We start from the raw sequence: 20862 nt of genomic DNA, 5'->3' as shown, positions 1-20862 counted from the left end.
CAGTGACCTAGTTTTTAGATGCAAGGGGGCAGAGCTCATTGTGATGGTGCAGAAAGCCCGGAAATTCGCTACGCTGTGCTACCAATTTGTAATCTCTTTTGAGAAATTTTTGATGCACAAGCACACTGTGCGCTTGTGATATGTTATCAGACTGACCTTTAGAAACCCCCCACCTGAGTCAGAGCAAATTCCAAACAAAATGCTGCGGGGAGGGGAGAAATGCATGGAAATCTCACGGCTAGTCGGTTTTAGAAAAATGATTAATTCCTGACTTTAATGTTACACGCACACACAAAATGTATGTTGAGTCAACCACACACTACCATAGCCACGCAGTAGAGGGTATGTGTGTGTGCTCTGTGTTATGAAGCCCAGTCTACACTGGAAAATAATCTGTTAGCTGATGTTGGTTTTTATTGTTTCTTAAGTGGGTTCAGAACAACACAGTTATAACAAACTTGCCTCATCTCAGAAGCAGGATTGACAAGCATTTTCTTGACCCATACTACAGAAGGCGAAACTGCCTTCAAAAACAAGACCAGCTCAGACAGATCCCTCTGCCTGCCACACTGCAGGTAACACAACCTTCCCTGATCACATGCCCTTCTGGAGACCACCACAAGGTGCACTCAAGTGAGCCGATTTGCACCAAGTCAAACGACTCATTCTCACCTTGGATTTGGGTCCTCCCCATCAGGGTCTAAATCTACGTTATGCCAAGTTAATGGGTCTTCCAATGCCCTTTACCTCTGCCCCTCTCCCCCAACTCAGTGCTAGATTTAGCAATGATTCCCCATGCCTACAAATGGCTCCCTGATCAAGCTCTTCCAAATCTGTCGTCTAAATGCGCTTCCTCCATTATGCATTCTTGCTGGGATTTTCAAAGGTGCCTAATGAAGTTAGGTGCCCAACACCCAGACTCCTAACTCCCTTAACCTCTTGAGAATTCAAGCCTCTCTCCCCCAATTCTATCATGCCTTGCCTCATAACCCTAAAAATTTAGCTCACATTCAATGTTAAATCAAAGCCTTGGAACACACAGGCAGCCTGGTCAGTCATGTTGCTTTCCCAATGCAATCTTTCTCCCCCATCCTTCATCCGTGTTTTGTATTAAGCTGTTTGCACTGGGGACCTGGACTTCTTGTATGACTGCAGCACCATGCATAGGGCTGGTCCTAGGTCTGTAACATTTTCCCTCTCATAAATGGGGGACAAGATTTATCATCCTTTGGCTAAACAAACAGAATTCCCTTCTGCCTCTCACTGGTGGACATACCAGTGAATGTCAAGAGTCCTTAGCATTTTTGAAAATATTAACCCATCACCACAGTAGGGACTTTAAGTGGCCGTAAGCCAATTTTTTCAAATCACGTAAGATCCTGCGGTTCTCTACAGAGCATCATTAAAGGGATCTTAAAGCACTTTACAAACTCATCAATCAATCCTGAAGACACCCCAAGGAAACATGATTTAATGGATAGGCCTCCTGAATCCCAGTCCAGTGCCTCTGAGTTCTATACCCCGCTCTGCTGCTGACCTGCTGTACGACCTTAGGCAAGTCACTTCCCCACTACGGGCTTCTCTCTGCCCTTCCACCCGTTGTCTGTCTTATCTATTTAGATTGTCACATCTTCAGGGCAGGGTCTGTCTCTCGGTACACACCTGTACAGCATCTAACACAGCAGGGCCCTGTTCTCAGTTGTTGTCTCTGAGGGAAACTGAGGCATACACAGAGATTAAGTGACTGGTCCACATTGGTTAAGGGGGACAGTGGCAAGGAGACAACCAGGAATCTTGATGAGAGTCTCCTGGTCCAGTCACTGGCCAGCTCTCCCAGCGGACTAATATTTTCTCTGTGAAAAATAAGATGGGATCCTATTTCACACATGAGCTCAAGACCAGGGTCATTTTTGCATTTTGTACAGCACTAAGCACACTGACACTTCACCGATGATTGTAACTGTAAAGCCAAGGGCTGTGCACGCGATATTGTTGAGAACTCAGTCATCTGCTACTTTGGCCTGTGTCCGGGCAACCAGGACATTGTAAATCTCTGAAATACCTCGCACAGGAAAGGCCCTATGGAAAACTAAATTCCATCAACCACTGACCAGCCACAACAATCCCACCCCTCCCCCCTCCTCATAGGTTGTTTTTAGGCTTTTGTTTTGTCAGAACTTGAGTTCCACTTTAATACATAGTGAAACAGTAGCCTCTCTTTCAGCCACTTATGCGGGGACTAGGGAATTGACAGAGCAGTTAAAATATTTATCTCAATGACAACGCGCAGCTGCTGAGGTGCAAAGATCTGAGGCTCTAATCACACCAGGTTACATAAGTAGGAATGTCTCATTAACTCTGCTTGCGGGACTGGATTAAACAGACAGCTGGTGGCCATACAAGAGGGTGCAGACAGAGCAGCCATGAAACATAGACAGTGTCTAGCAAACATCAACATAGACAAGGGGAAGTGAGTAACCCTACACTTCCTCCTCCAAAACAGACTGCACCAAAATACTGTCCCAGGGAGGCAATCCAAGGATGGTGTCTGTCTTATCAGGTTTCTTGGTTCTCTCTGTGCTTCTGCTAAACTATCTATCCTTCACAAGAAAATGCAGCCACATGCATAACACAAAAATCACCCTACTTTATTGCCAGTATTAATCATGATCCATTGTCAGTTCCTTTCCTGGTGTCAATACTTGAGTTGGCGACTTCATTTATTATTTCCATTTAATGTACTTAGTAATCGGTTGTCATTTTTTATAGCACAGTAAGTAGGTGCACTCATCACATACTCTTATTTTTATGAATATTATCAATGATTACTGCAACCCCGCCTGGGCACGAACAGCTGGATTATTTTTGGATGCTGTTCCAACCTAACCAATAAATTGTGCATGATCCACAGTTGTGGGACAGAAACATGCAGCTACGTACATTATGTGGCTGGGAGGAAAATATACAGCAACAAGATTAGCTAGAGTAGGCAGAGTTCCAAAAGTTGATTGCTGGCAAAAGGCAAAAACCCACAATAGAGTGGGATGAGGTCAGTGCCATTCTGAAGACTGCAGGGAGTTGGGAATTTCAGAGAGAATCAAACATCCAATCACCTCAAAGTTAAAACTTTAAAAGCAAAACAAACTCTTTTCCTTAATAATTGGGCTACACAATGGCAAAAGGTGACACTAATTAGGCTGGAATAAAATTAACAGACATGCAACTGGTATTGTTCCTGATCCTGCCCCATTAAAGTAAATAAGAGCTTTGCCATGGACTTCAATGAATATATGATCAAACCTTAGTGCATGTAGTCATGTGGAAAGCTGGGAACTGGAATTTTTGTTCTCTGGGAAAGACCAGCATTTAAAAAAGATTAATTCAAATCAGAATGAAAAGCAGGAATGTTAAAATTTCCCACAAAACCAAAGTTCCAAACATTTTCAGTTGGGAACCGTTGACTCGTTTTATTTTGATCATGGGGAACTGTTGTTGTTTTGATAAGGTAACACATTTCATTTCAGCTTTATGATTTTCATTCTGTCCGTTTTGACTTTTAATGTTGTTATATTTATGTAGATAGTATTTTAATAGGAGAGAGTCAAAATTAAATTTAATCCAAATGATAAAATTGAAACAAAACATTTTTACCTTCTAGAAACAAAACAAATAGACACATTCCCAATGAACGGGTCCGTTTCTACGAAACTCCTTTTTTCGATGGAAACCTGTCCAATTTTTCATCCAGCTCTAGTCATGTGTTTTTTCTAGTGGCTTCCAGCACCTGCTCTTTCATACATTTTTAAGTCCAAAAGGGACTACTGTAAATTAATCTGGTTTGACCTCCTGTACAACACAGGACATAGAATTTCACCCATTCATTTCTACAGTGAAGTGAAGTATCCTTCCTCATTCACTCCCAGCTGAAGATGTGCTACTTCCTTTAACTCAAGTGGTAGGGACTGGGGCTTTCCGTGGTGGTAAGTCCACTTTTGATCCCTGCAAAACAACCTTTATTGCTGTATGCACAGTTCACTACACATCCTTATTTACCTTAAAATCTCTACCAACTGTATTTGCGAGGTGGTGGGACAAAGGGGATGGGGATGAGTAAATAAAAGAGAGAGATTGCCTCTGGCTAATAATAGTTTCCCTGTTTTTGTTTACAAGCTGAAGCTTCTACAAGACATGGGCCAGATCCTTGGTAGGTGTCAAACTAAGTCGATGGGGCGACACTGATTTACACCAGCTGAAAATCTGACCACAGAATTACGTTCCCCTCTGGCCTGCAAGCTAAAAGTACAGCTATGAAACAGGGAAAAAGAGAGCTAAAATAATCTCAAAAGTGCTATTTCTTTTACGTCCTGTTCAAGCCAGCGCATTGCCCAGGAGCGCAGAGCTCACCCTCATTAGTACTTACAATACAATGGTGCCTAGCAACCTCAACCAGGGATCAAGAACCCGTTCTACTTGGCAATGTACAAACAAGTATTAGAGATGGTACCTGCCCCAAAGAGCTTACAGTCACTGTTACTGACAAGATGCAACAGGGGGATTAACAAACAAGTGGGTATGGAGGACAAGAAGGGGAAGGCAGCAGTAATAGAAGCATGTTTTCACACAGACTAGTTGTGTACGCAATGGTCCTGTTTCTTATTTAAAGGAAGGCCCCTTTACAAAGCTCTGGCAGCATGAAGCATCCTTTATGTTCCAGGGCAATGTAACGTATGCATTTGCAGTGTTGCCAACTCTCACAGTCGTATAGCAAGTTTCACCGTGATTGATGGATTTTATAAAGCCCCAGATCCCGGAGGCATGTGACTCTCAGCTTTCATTTACAAATAAATACACAAATAAGTTGCTTTCTAGCTCACTTGGTTGCTGAGAAAAGCTTGAAAATATGAGTCAAGTGCATTCTAAAGTTTCAAAACCCAGAAGGCAAATAAGTTTTAAAAAAAAAAAAAAAAAAAGATCTCATGATTTTCTGAGGCCTTACTCATTCATGATTTTTTAACTTAATATAAAGAAATATTTCCAATAAGCTGCCAAGACTGCACCAAGTTAATAAGGGAGAGTACAGCTCATCTTAATTAGAGGTTCTACATACACCCTTGTATTTCCCAATGCTTTCCAGGGAACAGGGGCAGGGGAGCTAAGTGCAGAATATAGCCAGACAACCTATCGCAATCCAGCCGTTCTGCATGATTCAGCTGCAGAGGGATCCTGTCTCGACACTTCATGAAAATATTAGAAACTTGATTGAAATTTACCAGCAGGGTCCCTATGACACTGCAATTGCAGCAGGCATTTCTTTGTCTTTAAAATACCATATAATTGCTAATGTAATTAGTGATGTATACAGAGGGGGCCCGTGCAATTACCAAGTCCTAAGATCAAGTAATTAATGTTCTGTCAACAAAACAGCAACTGTTTCATTAACAACTGTCTGAATTTGAAAATAGATCAGCCCACAATGTTACCTACTCGGCTGAGTTCTTCCCTCCCCACCCCACTGCATTAGCAGCAAATTCAGACCAGAAAGTACCCTGGCCATGATTGCAGGAGTGGGGGGGAGAGGATCAGCCCCAACCACAATGCAGAGTTGCAGCACCCCTTCCCCTCCCCCAGCCAAAGACACACCCTGACTTATTAGGAGAACTGACATTGGTCAATTCTGGCATCTCCTTCAAGCAGCAGGATTGGTTCATGCTGCTCCTGCAAGGCCCCTTCTCCCCTGCCTCTCACACTGGTAACCTGGAGTTTACAGTTGGCATGGCGACTGCTAATTGGAAGCATTCTGAAATCATGAGCCAGGCCCCAAGACATCATGAAATTGGCTTAAAAAAATGATAAGGTTAAAAAAAATAAAAAGTTGGGTTCTTTTCATTTGCCTTCTGATTTATGAGACTTTACGGTACACTTGCTTCACATTTTCTAGATTTTCCCCACAACCGTGAGTGCGAGAAACTTACTGAAATAAAAGGAAGCTGATCTTCTCGTGCAATTTCTCGATTCTAAGAATTTGGACTTGAAGCAATACACCAAAATTCGTGAGACTCAAGATAAAATCATAAAAGAGACGGCAACACTGGATAGGAAGGTCTGGTTACAAGCCAGCGACTTCATCTTTCCCACCTTCAACCACCGCCTGACCTACCTCCCAGGTAAAATTATCTTAAATTCAATACAACAAAACTAGCGGCCTCTCTGCTGCTGCCTTTAAAAATTTCTCTCTCTCCCCCAGCCTCAGCAATTACCACTCTCTGTGTGAGGTTTTAATAAAAAGATCCACCCTGCCTCCTCCCTTCTTTCTAAACGTAGCATCATTCCATCGGTAGAAGTGTTTCCGAAGCACAGCTGCTTCTCACCTCCTCTCCTCGGTGCTGTTGTTGAAGGCTGCCAGAGGAAGCCACAGTGCCATTTTATTGTTCCTACATAATCCAGGGACTACACTTGATATTCTTGATTGCCATCTACTGGCACTTTATCTATTAACTGGCTATTTACATATATGCAGAGCACTCCTGGGACAGCTTTGAGACCACCTCCTCCATAACCAATAAGGCCCTGATCCAGCAAGGTACACATGGAACATTATGTCCCAGAGTTGTCCCTCTGGCTTAAATTTAAACACGTGCTTAAGTCTCTTGCTGAATTGACAGTCTAAATCCCCCTGTACAAGTGCTCCATTTCGTACTCTCCCAATGCAGTCTTTCCATTGCATTTGAACCTGTCAGAAACAAGCTTAGGAGCTGGCGCGCTCTCCCAAAACACTTTTTTTGTAGAATCACATCACACACTGGTAATGTAGTTAAATGATAATCAATAGCTAAGGGAGAGAGGAATTAGGCAGTAGAGGCCAGGGGGATCCGAGAGATTTTCCGGTGAGATTTGAAACACAAACAAACATAAAACCCCCGAAAAGTATACTATGTTTCCTCGCCCCCCTCTGTGTGTGTCATTTTATTAGAGGGTAATTAAAGAACACTTTAAAATTTTTGATTAATAGGCTCTTTAGCTTCAGAGAAACCAGATCTTTGATGTCAGTCACTTAAACATTCCTTTGCTTTGCCATTGAGGAATGACAATAAATAGAGCGTTGGTGTATTTTCCCCCCTTTTGCTTATTAACAGAAAAGTTTTTGAACTTGAGGTTTTAAAAAGCTGTAAGCCAGATCTGGGACCTCAATCCAAGCCTCTCTGAATTTCAGGGGAGGGAGAATTCCTAGAGCCCAACTGGCTGCTTGGGGTTTTGGTTCTAGGATAGATCCAAACCCAAAAGGGTTTATTATCTGATCAACAGTTGGATGATCTTCAGTTCAACTTCGCTTAGCATGTTGGATGGGAAATGTAGATGCCCACCTCTGTTCCCAGAACATTGCAAGTTTGTAAGGGGTACTTCAATATATTCAAATGCAATGGTACCAACGAGAACACAAGACAGAAGATGGTCAAAAAAAATGGGGAGGGGGGAAATCATGGAAAATCACGACAAAAAAAGAAATAGGGAGGAAAATATTTGTAAAATTTCAACCAACTCTATAGCTGGTCAAAAATCCATTAAAAAATTATGAGAAGTCCCCACCCCCAACCCTTTATTTTATTTTCCGGAATGTTTAAAATTTGAAATTGTTTTTTAACTACACATTATGATGTTTTCAGATATTCTTGGAACGACATGGGTTAGGGAGCTAGCCTGGGAAACTAGACTCTCATGACGTGGGCCATGTAAGGGCCACAGATGATATGTAGATATCCTAGGAAAATTATTATTATTTTATGAATCTCTATGAACAGATTTCCCCCCCCCAAAATATATTTCCAAAAATTGCTAACAACTTACATTTTAAACATGTGGATATTCAATATAAAACTAGACATTGCCATTTATTCAAAATGTAACGGCTGATGAACTTTGCCCATGTCATTTTTTTGGCTTGCCAAATATGGGGCTTCTTAAAAGGAAGCTGATTTTTGAATGGCTGTTCTCTGAAAATAAGGCCTGTTCTTTTCAAGAGGAGTCAGATTTGGGCCAGCAAAAACTGAGCACCCCAAAATCACTAGCAATTTTTGTGAATTTAGGCTAGAGTTACCAAATGGGAGAAAAGATCCCAAGACACGGGAATGCAACCAAAACCACCAGCAAGTAAAGAACAAACAGGGAACCCAGAAAATAGTTTCACTCAAAGGCTTGTAATCAAGTGGGAGAAACAAAATGATCAGGGGGCTGGAGTACATGATTTATGAGGAGAGGCTGAGGGAACTGGGATTATTTAGTCTGCAGAAGAGAAGAATGAGGGGGTTCCAAAGAGGATGGATCTAGACTGTTCTTAGTGGTACCAGATGACAGAACAAGGAGTAATGGTCTCAAGTTGCAGTGGGGGAGGTTGAGGTTGGATATTAGGAAAAACTTTTTCACGAGGAGGGTGGTGAAGCACTGCAGTGGGTTACCTAGTGAGGTGGTGAAATCTCCTTCCTTAGAGGTTTTTAAGGTCAGACTTGACAAAGCCCTGGCTGTGATGATTTAGTTGGGGATTGGTCCTGCTTTGAGCAGGGGGTTGGACTAGATGACCTCCTGAGGTCCCTTCCAACCCTGATATTCTATGAATCTGCCTACAGAATCTCAAAGCAAGGAGCTTGGCAGACATAAAACTGGATATTTTTTTCTGGAGAGAAAAGGTATCTTACATTAACAAAACAGCCAGGTACGACTGAGATTCACTTGAAAAGCCAGCCAGGTTTGAGCCAGCCAATCTTTCTGTGTCTCAATTTGTTGCGTCGTCCTGATCTTTCAAAGTATTGGGCAAGTAAAATGGTAATCTGTAAATAAGTGGGTCGAAAATTGGTTTTGTACCTGAGATCATCCACTTTAGGACAAAATTCTCTCTCCAGAGCACAGCAAATATAGGATATTCAGATATTACAGATTAAGGCCAGAAGAGACCATTAGATCATCCGGTCTGACCAAAGGAATTCCTGGAAGGATGGAGCCAGAGAGCAAGTAATGTGCAAAACAAACATTCTCAGAAACTGCCAGGGACAGCTCACAGTACATGGATAAAGAAAAGGAGGACTTGTGGCACCTTAGAGACTAACCAATTTATTTGAGCATGAGCTTTCGTGAGCTACAAGTACTCCTTTTCTTTTTGCGAATACAGACTAACACGGCTGTTACTCTGAAACAGTACATGGATAGTAATCAGGTTCAATGGCCACCACTTACTGCAGTCCTGCTTAAAGAGGAAACATTTTCTCCACCCGTGGACTTTTCCAGTGCCACTTTGAACAGACCAGAATAACCTGCTTTAAGTGCTACACAAATTAGAAAGGGAAGCTGAAAACCTCACTAGTTAAGATGCTGCCTTCTTAATTTACATATCCTAGAAAGCAGCAGAACACCGAGAAAATAGCCATGGATTTCCCATTCGTACCATGCAACGACGCCCACCAAAAAACAAACAAAAACACAAATAAAATCTTGCCATGCCTGCTAGCTAGCGGGCAGAACAAAAAACCCAAACCAAAACCACCTGTGCGCACAGAAGTATAGTTGTACGTGTGCCATTGCTTTTGTTCACGCTGCAGTTACTTATGTACAACTAGCGTACAAGGCATTGTACAATTTATACCATATGCCAGCTTGGCAACGGATGCATCTGAGATATTCAACAGTACAATTAAGAAGATTTGTGTGTGCGCGCGCTCTCTCTATGTAGCATCTCACATTTCTGAGGTTATTCTGATTTATGGCAGTGGAGGCAAATGCGAAGGAGAGAGTTCATCATCTAAACCCAGGTAGTTTTCAGCCTGTCACTTGCATGTGTGCAACTCCCATTGTCTTCAGTGTTTTGTATTCTACAGCAGAGATAGGTGAAAACCTCAAATATACAAAGCCCAATTTTGGGCACCAAGAGAGAGCGACTAAGTCACCTGCTCAAGGTCACACAGGAAGTATGTGGCAGAGCAGGAATTTCAACACCAGTTCCTCAAGTCCTATGCTAGTGATCTAAGCACTCGTCATGAATAAGAGAAAAGTGGCTTTTGGGAAAAAATGTGGGTCTTGCAGTTTGATCTAAACACATTTATGCATTAGTATGTAAGGGGGCATTCACAAGGAAACGATATTTTTAGTTTTGGTTCATTATTTGTCAGTGTTTTTCCTCATGATTCCCCACCTTCCCCCTGAAATATTTGTAACGTGTGGCATCTATATGCAGATTAAAATTGTGGATGCTTTTGGATGAAAGGGAAGGGGCGAGGAGAAGGAAGCAAGTTTAATACTCTACAGCAGTAGCACAAATCTCCCGGGCACAGAACATCTTTCAGGTAGACACATCTGGTGAAATGCATCACATCAAATTAGTATCAAGGGTATTGAGACTCTAAGACGACCGGCAGACAATTCCCCTTCTAATGTACTGCTTTTTAAATTGCTGAAGAAACTTGAATCCCAAATCTCATGTGAAATGAGTGATACTAACATGCCTGCTCAACTACTGAAAGTGAAGATCAAAGACGCAGTGTCCAAATTGGCTTTGCAAACAAAGCAGCCCCAGAAAGTCCCAAGAGAACATGGTGCTAATTTTATCAGATCTCCTTGACTTTTTCATCCAAACAGTTTGCCATTTAAGAAAAATAATAATAAGGAGAAGGCGTTTCTTGGTATCTGTCAGAAGCCTGTTTGTAAGTCAAACAAACTCACTTCCTTTTAAGCATTTGCTTTGTGAGTCACCTAATAGTCTTAATCTATTTTAAATGAAAAATGAGACAGACTTACACTCAAATCTACTTACACCTCATCGCCTGCCACACACACACACACACACACAAATATTTCAATACAAGTCAGGCTTTCAGATCAATACAGGCAACTCTCAAGCTCTATTGATTTTCAGAGGTTCAACTCACCAGGGTGATAAAATATTTCTCGACTTATGAAACCTAAGTTAAAGAGCTTTTGCTGATACTTCAGCATTTACTAGCCACACATCTCTCTCTCTCTCCCCCTAGATTTATGACTTAGCAATAAGTCTTGGTAAGGTGGGCAATATCATCCCATAGGGCCCACTTCGGATCAGAAAGAGAGGCAGATATGATAGGTCAGCCTTTAAGGTCCGTAAACGCCAGTTTTGTGAGGCAGTCTTCCCCATAAACCTGAAATTCCTTATTGCAAAAGTCATTCATTAGTCAGGGGATGCAACTCCCTTTCAACATATCTTTTAAGACATCTAAAAGAAAGGGACACCAAATAAAGCAATTCCCCACTGAGGAGAGGAGGCTAATCCTCTCCATATGGAAAAGAAATGTACTTAATTATGTATTTATGCATATTGGATTTCAGGGTTTTTATGTTGTTTCAGTTACCTCCACAATGATCCTAACCTATTTTAATATAAGGAGCAAACATTGGTATTATTCAAGTACAGTTTTCCAACCCTTTCCCCACAGATTGCTGCAATTATTGTTATTTATTAGTTGTATTACCATAGCACCAAGAAGCCTCAGTCCACGACCCCATTGTGTTAGGTGCTGTACAAACAGAACAACAAAAAACGGCCCTTGCCCACAAAGAGTTTGCAATCGAAGTAACTGCCACAACCCTCTAGATTCTGTGGATTTTAATTCCAATACAGTAAGTGTCTCCTATTAAAAAACAGTTTCAGATAGGATTTTCCCCCTCTAACTGCTTGGGGACAGTGGGTCTCTGACAGTTGTGTGGTCTCATGGACTGGCAGTCAGGTGACCTGGCTCTGCCACTTGAACTGCTGTGAGACTTTGAGCAAGTCACTTAATCGGTTTGTGCCTCTGTTTCCCTTCCCACCTTGTCTGTCTGTCGTTAGACTGTAAGCTGTCTGGAGCAGGGACCATCTCTTATCATGTTTGTATTGTGCCTACCAGGATGGGGCTGTTGGAATACAAATTAAAAACAACCACCAAGGCTGTTAAACTTTGAAAAATCTCAGCCAACATCACATTTTAAAATAATAAATACATTTAAAAAACTACATATATTGAAATTTGAAAATACAAAGCATCAGCTTTAATCAGGAGAATTTTAGAAGGGAAAAAATCATTTCAACTTCTTAAAAACACAAAAATTTTGCTGAACACAAAAATTACGTTTAATTCAGTTTTCATATTGGTTTTGAACCTCATTAATAACTCTGCCCTTAAATATCACTCAGGCATCTTGACACACTTTATGAAAGCTGAGTGCTTATTATCCCTTGGAAGCACATATAAGGGATATAAGGAAGAGGGAGATTAAATGACTTGACCAAGGTAGCTGAGTGAGTCTGTAACAGGCCTCCTGGCTCTCAGCCACTTGTTGTAGCCTCTGAAACATGTCCCCTCCATTCTGGGCTCGCTCTCGTGTCCATGATAATTAAGATTAATCTTCCATCAATTGAAATGAAAGATCCTGGGCTTAGAAGAACTTTGTTAGCCCCCGATAAGTCCTACACACTGTAATTACACTCAAATGAGGTCCCCTTCCTGCAGTTCAACAATAAACAAACTGAATACTGGCTGCACACAAATATACCAGACAATTTTTGGTGTGGTATAAAATGTATTCATTTAATTTAATGGGAAATAAATATGAAATTACAGAGCTGCATGATAAAGGATATTGAAGATACGCTAATTGCTGGCTATTAGGCCCAGGAGGAGTATTCCTTTAAGCCCTAATCCCTTTTACGGCAGTTGAAGAACTGGCTCTTAATACACAGAGATAGTAAAATGCTGCTGTGATTTAGGGGACTGAACTCCACTCAAGATGCCTAGATTCTATTCCCAGCTGTGTCAGTGACTTCAATGGAGCCATGCCCTATTACCCCAGCTGAGGATCGAACCTTAAGCACCCAGTTCCGCCCTCCTCCATCTTCTGCTCTTATTGTTTCATATTCTCTGTGTGTATATAAAGTCTGCTGCAGTTTCCACGGTATACATCCGATGAAGTGAGCTGTAGCTCACGAAAGCTCATGCTCAAATAAATTGGTTAGTCTCTAAGGTGCCACAAGTACTCCTTTTCTTTTTGCGAATACAGACTAACACGGCTGTTACTCTGAAACCTTTAATAATTTTGAATACTTCCATTCAACCCACAGAGGCCTGTTTCCTGAGGGGAATCCTCTCAATCTCTCAAGACTTTTCTCCATTACGAACAATCGGGAAAAGCCCTGCGATCAGAACTCTGCTATACGAGTCCTGCTAAAAAGCAAATGCTTTGCTCCCTGTGAGGCGGTGACCAGAGTTCTTGATGTCTGGCTAAAGCACTTTAACAATAAGAAGATCACTCCTTTGACTTGTATTCTCTACTTCCTGCTAATGCTTTGCACTGAGCTGGTTTGCATTCCCCCCCCCAACTGCAGCGATACACTGGGATGATGGCTTGAAGGATTTTTCTACAATAACCCCTAAATCCCTTTCCTGATCAGTATGCTCCGTGGCTCTTCCATTTAACACATACTCTCAGTTTTGGTGCATTGCCCCCAGACTTCTTATTTTACATTTGTCTGCATTAAAACTACATTTTCCATTTGTGGGCCCCCAAAGAGAGCTAAATACGTCGAAACACGGTGGCATTTCCTTCTCCTTACCCACCGCACCTTCCACTTTTGTAGGACCCACATAGAATCATAGAATATCAGGGTTGGAAGGGACCCCTGAAGGTCATCTAGTCCAACCCCCTGCTCGAAGCAGGACCAATTCCCAGTTAAATCATCCCAGCCAGGGCTTTGTCAAGCCTGACCTTAAAAACCTCTAAGGAAGGAGATTCTACCACCTCCCTATGGTGGAAACGCATTCCAGTGTTTCACCACCCTCTTAGTGAAAAAGTTTTTCCTAATATCCAATCTAAACCTCCCCCACTGCAACTTGAGACCATTACTCCTCGTTCTGTCACATACCTCAGATTGTAACATTTAACGTGCACAGTCAGGCCACAATTTTCAAGGACAGAAGTCTAAAGATAGGCTCCAAAGTTAATGTCTGGCGGTAAAATTTTCAAGAGCATCTAAAGTGATTCAGGAGCCTAAATCCTATAGTCTTTGGGTCAAAAAAAGTCACTTCGGGTACATCTACACAGCTCATAGCAGCGAGCCTCCCAGGTGGACAAACTTGGGCAAATGCTGCCGTGCTAAAAAGGCGACTCAGGCTCCGAGGCCCACGCCCGACCTTAGGCTTCAGAGCCCGAGCGCCAGAGCTAGCCACATGGTCTACACAGCCATTTTTGGCACAGTAGCGGGAGACCCAGTCTGGCTGCAGCAGGCTGCACTCATGAACCCTGAGACAATTTAACACATTTTATTCGTGGCTCCTGAATAAAGTGCTGAGCAGTGGGGCTCCGTGCTTTGGAAAGTCAGGTAGCTTGTTTGGGAGCCTAAATATCCAGTTAGTAGCCTAACTTCAGGCTTCTACCCTTCCAAATCCTTTTCTTGAATATGAAACAAAAGCGGGTTCAAACCCAGAACCGGAATAACTTTTTTTTGCCGTTAGGGAAGCTAGTGTTTAGAGCCAGCTTCTTTTTCTTTGTTGGAACCATTCTTTTTTGATTAGCATTAATTGTTTGCACTCCAGTAGCCTCAAGAGGTCTCAGCTTGGCTCAGGGTCCCTTGTGCTCGGCACTGGATGAGAGACTGTCTCTGCCCCAAATTACTAGACAAGAGACACAAAAGGTGCAAAGGGAAACTGAGGTACAGAGAGGTGGAGCCCAAGGTCAACCAACAGGTCAGTGGCAGAGCTAATCCCACTGCTAAAGACAATCGCTGGCCTGAAGAGTTCAGAGTCTAAATAGACGAGACAGAGGGTGTCAGACTGTCCCGCATTTTACAGACAGGGAATTAAGGCTATGCCTAGACTGCAATCAAAGACCCGTGGCTGGCCTGGGCTAGCCACCTCACAGGGCTCAAGGGCTGTAAAACTGTAGCATAGCCATTTGGGCACTGGTTGGAGCCCGGGTCTGAGACCCTGCCCCCTCATGCACCCTGGCAGACCCATTCACAAGATGTAGCTCCAAGTGGCTTCTCCACAGTCACGTGGGGTGCCCGTGGCAGAGCTGGACAGCAAACCCAGATCGTGAGTCCCAGTCCCGTGCCTTGAACCACAATGGCTATTCGTCCTTTTCCCTTATTAACACACGCACACAGGTATAGGCACAGGCACGGTTTTAAAGAGTACGAGCCAGATTCAGTCAATCACGTGGCACCCATTCAGACTGAGTCTACATTTCATCCCCAGGAGTGGTCAAGAAGCCGATTTTCCACCTCATCTAAAACATCTTTAAAATTGACTCAGCGGCACAGCGCAATGAAACTAACAGGAGCTGTGTGGTTGCCTCCCAGTTCACCACTTCGAAAGTTTACCCCAAGTGTAAGGCTAGCCAATCCAGATGTATTGCCTCCCACAGCAGCAATACCTTTGAAGAACTCCAAGTTCGTTAAAACTTCCCTCAAAAACCCAAGTTGGCCATCTCTAATCAAATTACACTTTCCAAGCTGTTCACTCCCCAAATCCCAGCAAATGGTTGCTAATATTTTTCCCACAACTGGTGTTAAACTATAATTGCTTGCTGTATCTTTTGCCCTTTTTGAATAATGGGTGTTAGATTTGACGTTTTATCGTCCTCCAGAATGTGACCTGTCATTATAAAACTTCTTAAAAAAATAAATATCAGTTAACAGTTCACAATTTTCGTTCCTTTATTCCCTTTAAAGCCATGGACGTACCCTCTCTGGATCAGATATTTGATTGAGCTTGGAGTGCTCAACTTTTGCGCAATGATTTCTATAGTCACTTGCATGCAAACACCTTTAGCATGCATGATAAGTGGGCCAGATCCTCAGCTGGTGTCAACTGGCTTTAATAGAACTATGCCAGTTGACACCAGCTGAGGATTTAGCCCAGATTGTGTCCGTCTATAAACAGTTCTCCATCTATTACTCTCTTCAATAAATCCAAAACTTCCACGGGACTGCTCGTGTGTTTAATATTAGGGATGTGTTCCTTCCTGAATTGGGACCTCAGTTTCTATATTCAGGGCCTGATATTCAGCGGTCCTGAGCATCCCCAGCTGCAACCTGAAGTAGGTAGCACTTCTGGGTGCTTAATACCTCTGAAAATCAGGCCCTCGGTAAATAGAATCATCAGGATTCTCAAACGGGAGATTATATTTCAAGGTTCTCCTCTTGAGGAGCAGACAGGACTAGCGCCTGACCATTAGAATGAAGGAACAAGAATATCTGCTTACACCAGCAGAGAACTTAACCTTATATTTGCAGGCTCTACCCAGAATTTTCTGGTCACCAGCTTGCTAAGCTTCAGGGAAACTTTTCAAGAGTGCCTTAGTGCTTGGGCCTTTGGGTATGTCCATACCCTGAGCTGGAGGTGCAATTCCCAGCTCGAGGAGACATACTCACATGTTCATCATGTTAACACACTAAAAAGAGCGTAGCCGTGGTACCACGGGCAGTGGGAGGGCCTAGCCGGCCCTAGTGCACTACCATCAGAGACACTAGTCACGTATTTGGGGCAGCTAGCCCACACACCATTATGTCGATGTTCTGGTTTGATTTCACCAGCTCAATGAGTGCTAGAATGACTAGGTCTCCGTGAGCTGGAAATCACCCCCAGCTCAAAGTGTAGACATACCATCAGACTCCAGGACCACTTTGGAAAATTTTACTGAGGATAGAAAATTATTATTTATGTCTCTTGTCTCACACTTGGATTGGAAGCGCTTTGGGGGAGGGAGAGTCTTTTTGTTCTGTGTTTGTACAGTACCTAGCACAATGGGGTCCTGGGTCCATGACTAGGGCTCGTAGGTCCTACGGTAATGGAAGTTAATATTACTGTTTATTAATGCAGTACCTAGAGACCAGGCCTTCGGACTGGAAAACTCTTTATAACCCTATTTATTGTCATCTTCCTATTCAAACACCAAACTATAATATTTTTATAGTCCCTTTCCTAATTGGGAATTGCTGCTTTTTTACAAAGTCCAACACGGTATGTCCGAGAAGCCCTACCTTTTAAATACCACACACACCAGAGTGTACCAGCGCAGACTCATCCTTTACTAGAAGGACCAGCGCTGTACTAATGCTCTCATACAAAGATACCTAGTCTCAAAGAGAGAGAGAGAAGAAGCGTGTGCTATATTCAGAAATGTTGTTAAAGTTCCTGTAGTAGGTTGACCCCCTGACCTTCTTCAACAATTTTTAATACACAACGTTACATGATTCCTAACGGCACTTGTTTTCGAGCTGGATGGGGCAGAGGTCAAGGTCTGGAATGTCACTAGGGCCGCTGTTTACCGAGCCAAGACAATTAGATGATTGTCTAGACAACCATGCTTTGTGCTGTGTGATAAGCATGTAATCGACTCTCTGAGAGGATACAAACAAGATACCCTCGTCACTAAGTTTTCCTTCTTTGGCTTACCCCCTCCCATTAATTGGAACCCATTACAGTCTCCCTCTACGTGCCCAATAAGCACTCCCCTTCCTCAATTCCCTTTCTTCGCATTTCAACTTCTCGAAGCAGTAGAATGCTACGAATCGTGGTGGTAAGATCATGTCAGAAAGAGAGATTATTCAAAGGCATGAATGGGAGTTAAGACATCTAACACCTATAGACTTTCAACATGAGTTGAAAGCCTAACTGTTTTGTGCCTTTGAAAAAACTCTCCCACATCATCAACAATTCTTATTTCTTGGTCACGACGGTAAATTGAGACTGGCAGCACATTTGGGTAGGGAAAGGCTTTGCTCTGTGTTTGTACAATGTCAGGCACAATGGGGTTCTGGTCCAAGGCTGGGGCACGTAGGTGCTACCACAATACAAATAAATAATAAAGATGGCTCACCAATTAATAGCACAAGAGTTCTTTTCGACTGGATGCTCGGTGCTAAAATTTCCATGTTCCTCAGAATCCATTTCTGCTGTAGGGACAGAAAATCCCATGGCGGTTAAGCGGTTTGAAGCTCGAAAGCTTGTCTCTTCCACCAACAGAAATTGGCCCAGTGAAAGATATTACCTCACCCCCCTTGTCTACCTAGTCCCAATTACAGTCCTGGCAAATGGGCACAAACACAATCACCCCAAATCATGCCTCTGTGCTCACAGCAAATTTGGACTGAAGAGAAACCAGGCTCATTCGAACGCAAACCTTTTCCAACTTTGAGGCCTGCAAGCAAACCCACGTGGACCGATTCCTACACAGAAACATTTTAGAGAACCCCTTTCAAACCAGGGAGTTATTTTCCAGCCCAGTGCAATACAACGGAAGGATGATCAATAAAGCTCACAGTTCTGTGTCTCACTATCAAGTCTCCCTGCCTTGATTTAAGGAGCTCCCAGTAACTTGGGACTTAACAGTAAGCTTTGCACAGATTGAACATTAAGTGAGGACAAATTCCCTCTTACATCAGCTGCAGGTTGCCTGTACCCCAGTTAAAAGCATATCCAGGACCTGTTTTATTTATATTCCTTAAATAAGCCTCGGTGCAAAACTTGGACTTTTAGATTTTTGTTTTAAACCAACTTTTGTCCAATGAGTTTGTCTGAAGATTTCATGTAAAGCACTGAAGAAGTTCTGCTGAGCACAACCAGGTCTGTAGTTACTGTTTTCCAAGCTTTCAAGGCACCTCCTTTCACGCTAATTGCACTGTGATAGGGCAATGATATAAAACCTGGGGAAATTACTCAAGGCTGTTTGTATCCAAACAATTAAACATAGGGTCCCTGTTTGTGAGCCTCAGAGGTTTCTTAAAGTGTAAAGAATCCTCATCAGTCTAATCATGTTAGGAACTGTGGGCTGTTTAAAGTATCATTTTGTGCTATTTCTTTTAGGGCCAGTCACCTAGCATAAAGTCCTGCCTTGTATGAATTTAGGGATTTCTATTAAAATGGGAAAGAAAGATCCACATATGTTCAAATATTCTCTCTCATCAAGACCTGCGATACTCAACCCTGATACAGAGAAGGCCAGGGAAAACAATTTGATGCTTAGAAAGATCTCTCATAGGAAAAGAAATGTAAAAGATTAAGGGTGAAATTTTCAGTGCACCCACGTGACTTAGGAACCTTTCCTATGTTCTGAACCCATGGTTCTCTAGTTCTCATGCAGCCCTTATTTAGGCAGATGTGAGGCCCTCAGACCCTGTGGTTATGAGGTCCTATTTTTCCCTTGGAATCTAAGTCACTACAGGTTTCAGAGGGGTAGCTGTGTTAGTCTGTATCAGCAAAAACAATGAAGAGTCCTTGTGGCACCTTAGAGACTAACAAATTTATTTGGGCACAAGTTTTCGTGGGCTAAAACCCACTTCATCGGATGCATGGAGTGGAAAATACACCACTTGTGCATCACCCAAGGAGACTATTTATCTCAAGTGGTAGGAACCTGTCCTTGTTGGAGCAGCAAGTTCCACAAGTCAATCTGGGTTTAGCACTGTGAGATTCTGAATGGCATGAGACCAAGACAGGGACCATCTTTTTTTCTTTTTTCTGTATTGTACAGTGCCTAGCGCAATGGGGTCCTGGTCCATGACTGGGACTCAGAGGCATTACTTCGATACAAATAATTAATAAATAAGAGACATTTGTGCCATCTGTAGGTACTTTGCAATAACCAGTTAAGAGAAGTGAAAACTATATCTGACTCTAGCTTGTATTAAACTTGTTCCTTAACTCCTATTTATTATAAAACTCTTACACACTTCTGCAGTCATGACCATCTCTCAGTCCCTTCATAAAATCTGACGACCAAGGGTGTGAGTGCGCCCTCCTCCACCCTCCTTGCCATCCAGTGTCGCTTTCCTGCATCACTCTTCCTCACTTTCCAAAACTCAGCTGCAAGCATCTTTCTTCCCTTCTTGCCTGTGCCTCTTAATTTCTCTCTCCCTCATCTGTTATTTAACTCATTAACTGAATTAATTTAACCCTAAAGCACATCAGGTGAATAGATTTTGTGAAAGATCTGATACAACAGTCTTATGCCACTAGCTACATAAAGGAGCCTTAAGTGCAAATGAGAATCAGGCTCTTATTTTACAAATTCTACATCCCTGTGTGACTCTCAGACTCCATTCAGTAACAAAATGACTCTAGTTGATCAAGGTCCCATGCCTCTGATGTAGACTAAATATTCCAGTATCCTGAACAGTGGAGAAATTATTCTTGGACCTCTATGAAACAAGACCATCCATCATTTTTCCCATACGTGCTTCTTACTAAGATGCCTTCTTTTAAAAAATGGTGTTTTATTAGAAAATATTGGGAATGGAGTAGATTCCATCACAGTGGTTTTGCCTTTTGCTGTAAGAGGTGACTGAAGAAAAAAAAAAAAAAAAAAGAAATTGAGCACAGAAATAACACGGAAGTCGCCCTAAAGAATGTTTATTTTGCTAGGTGCACCGATGGCTTTGAAACCCAGCAAGTTTCTCTTTCAGGTCAATTAAACTTTTGTTCAATAAAATTGCACTGGAGACAAGAATCTAAGAACATGAGGTATTGATTGCAACCTCCTCGCACCCAGGGAGGGGCAGTTCCAGCTGGACACGGGTAAGTGGTTTCGGAGTCTATAATTTTCCACGTACATAGACAGTTACCACAGAGATTCCAGTAGTGTGCTCCGTGCAACCAGTACAATCTGCAGTTAATGGGAAATATGGCCCTGTAGGATGATCAGATACTTTCCCATAGAATATCACATCAAATTCAAGTTCTTGATCCTTACCTTCAAGGTTCTTAATGATCTGGACCCGGGATACTTAAAAGATTGCCTAACGTTCCAAGAGGAGGACCACAATCAGTCATTCTGCTCCTTTGGTGTAGTGGAACTGTCTACAGCCAGGGTAAAGTG

The sequence above is a fragment of the Caretta caretta genome, chromosome 26 (assembly GCF_965140235.1).
Source record: "Caretta caretta isolate rCarCar2 chromosome 26, rCarCar1.hap1, whole genome shotgun sequence".
NCBI classification, from domain to species: domain Eukaryota; kingdom Metazoa; phylum Chordata; order Testudines; family Cheloniidae; genus Caretta; species Caretta caretta.
Note: the sequence above shows the minus strand (reverse complement) of the source record.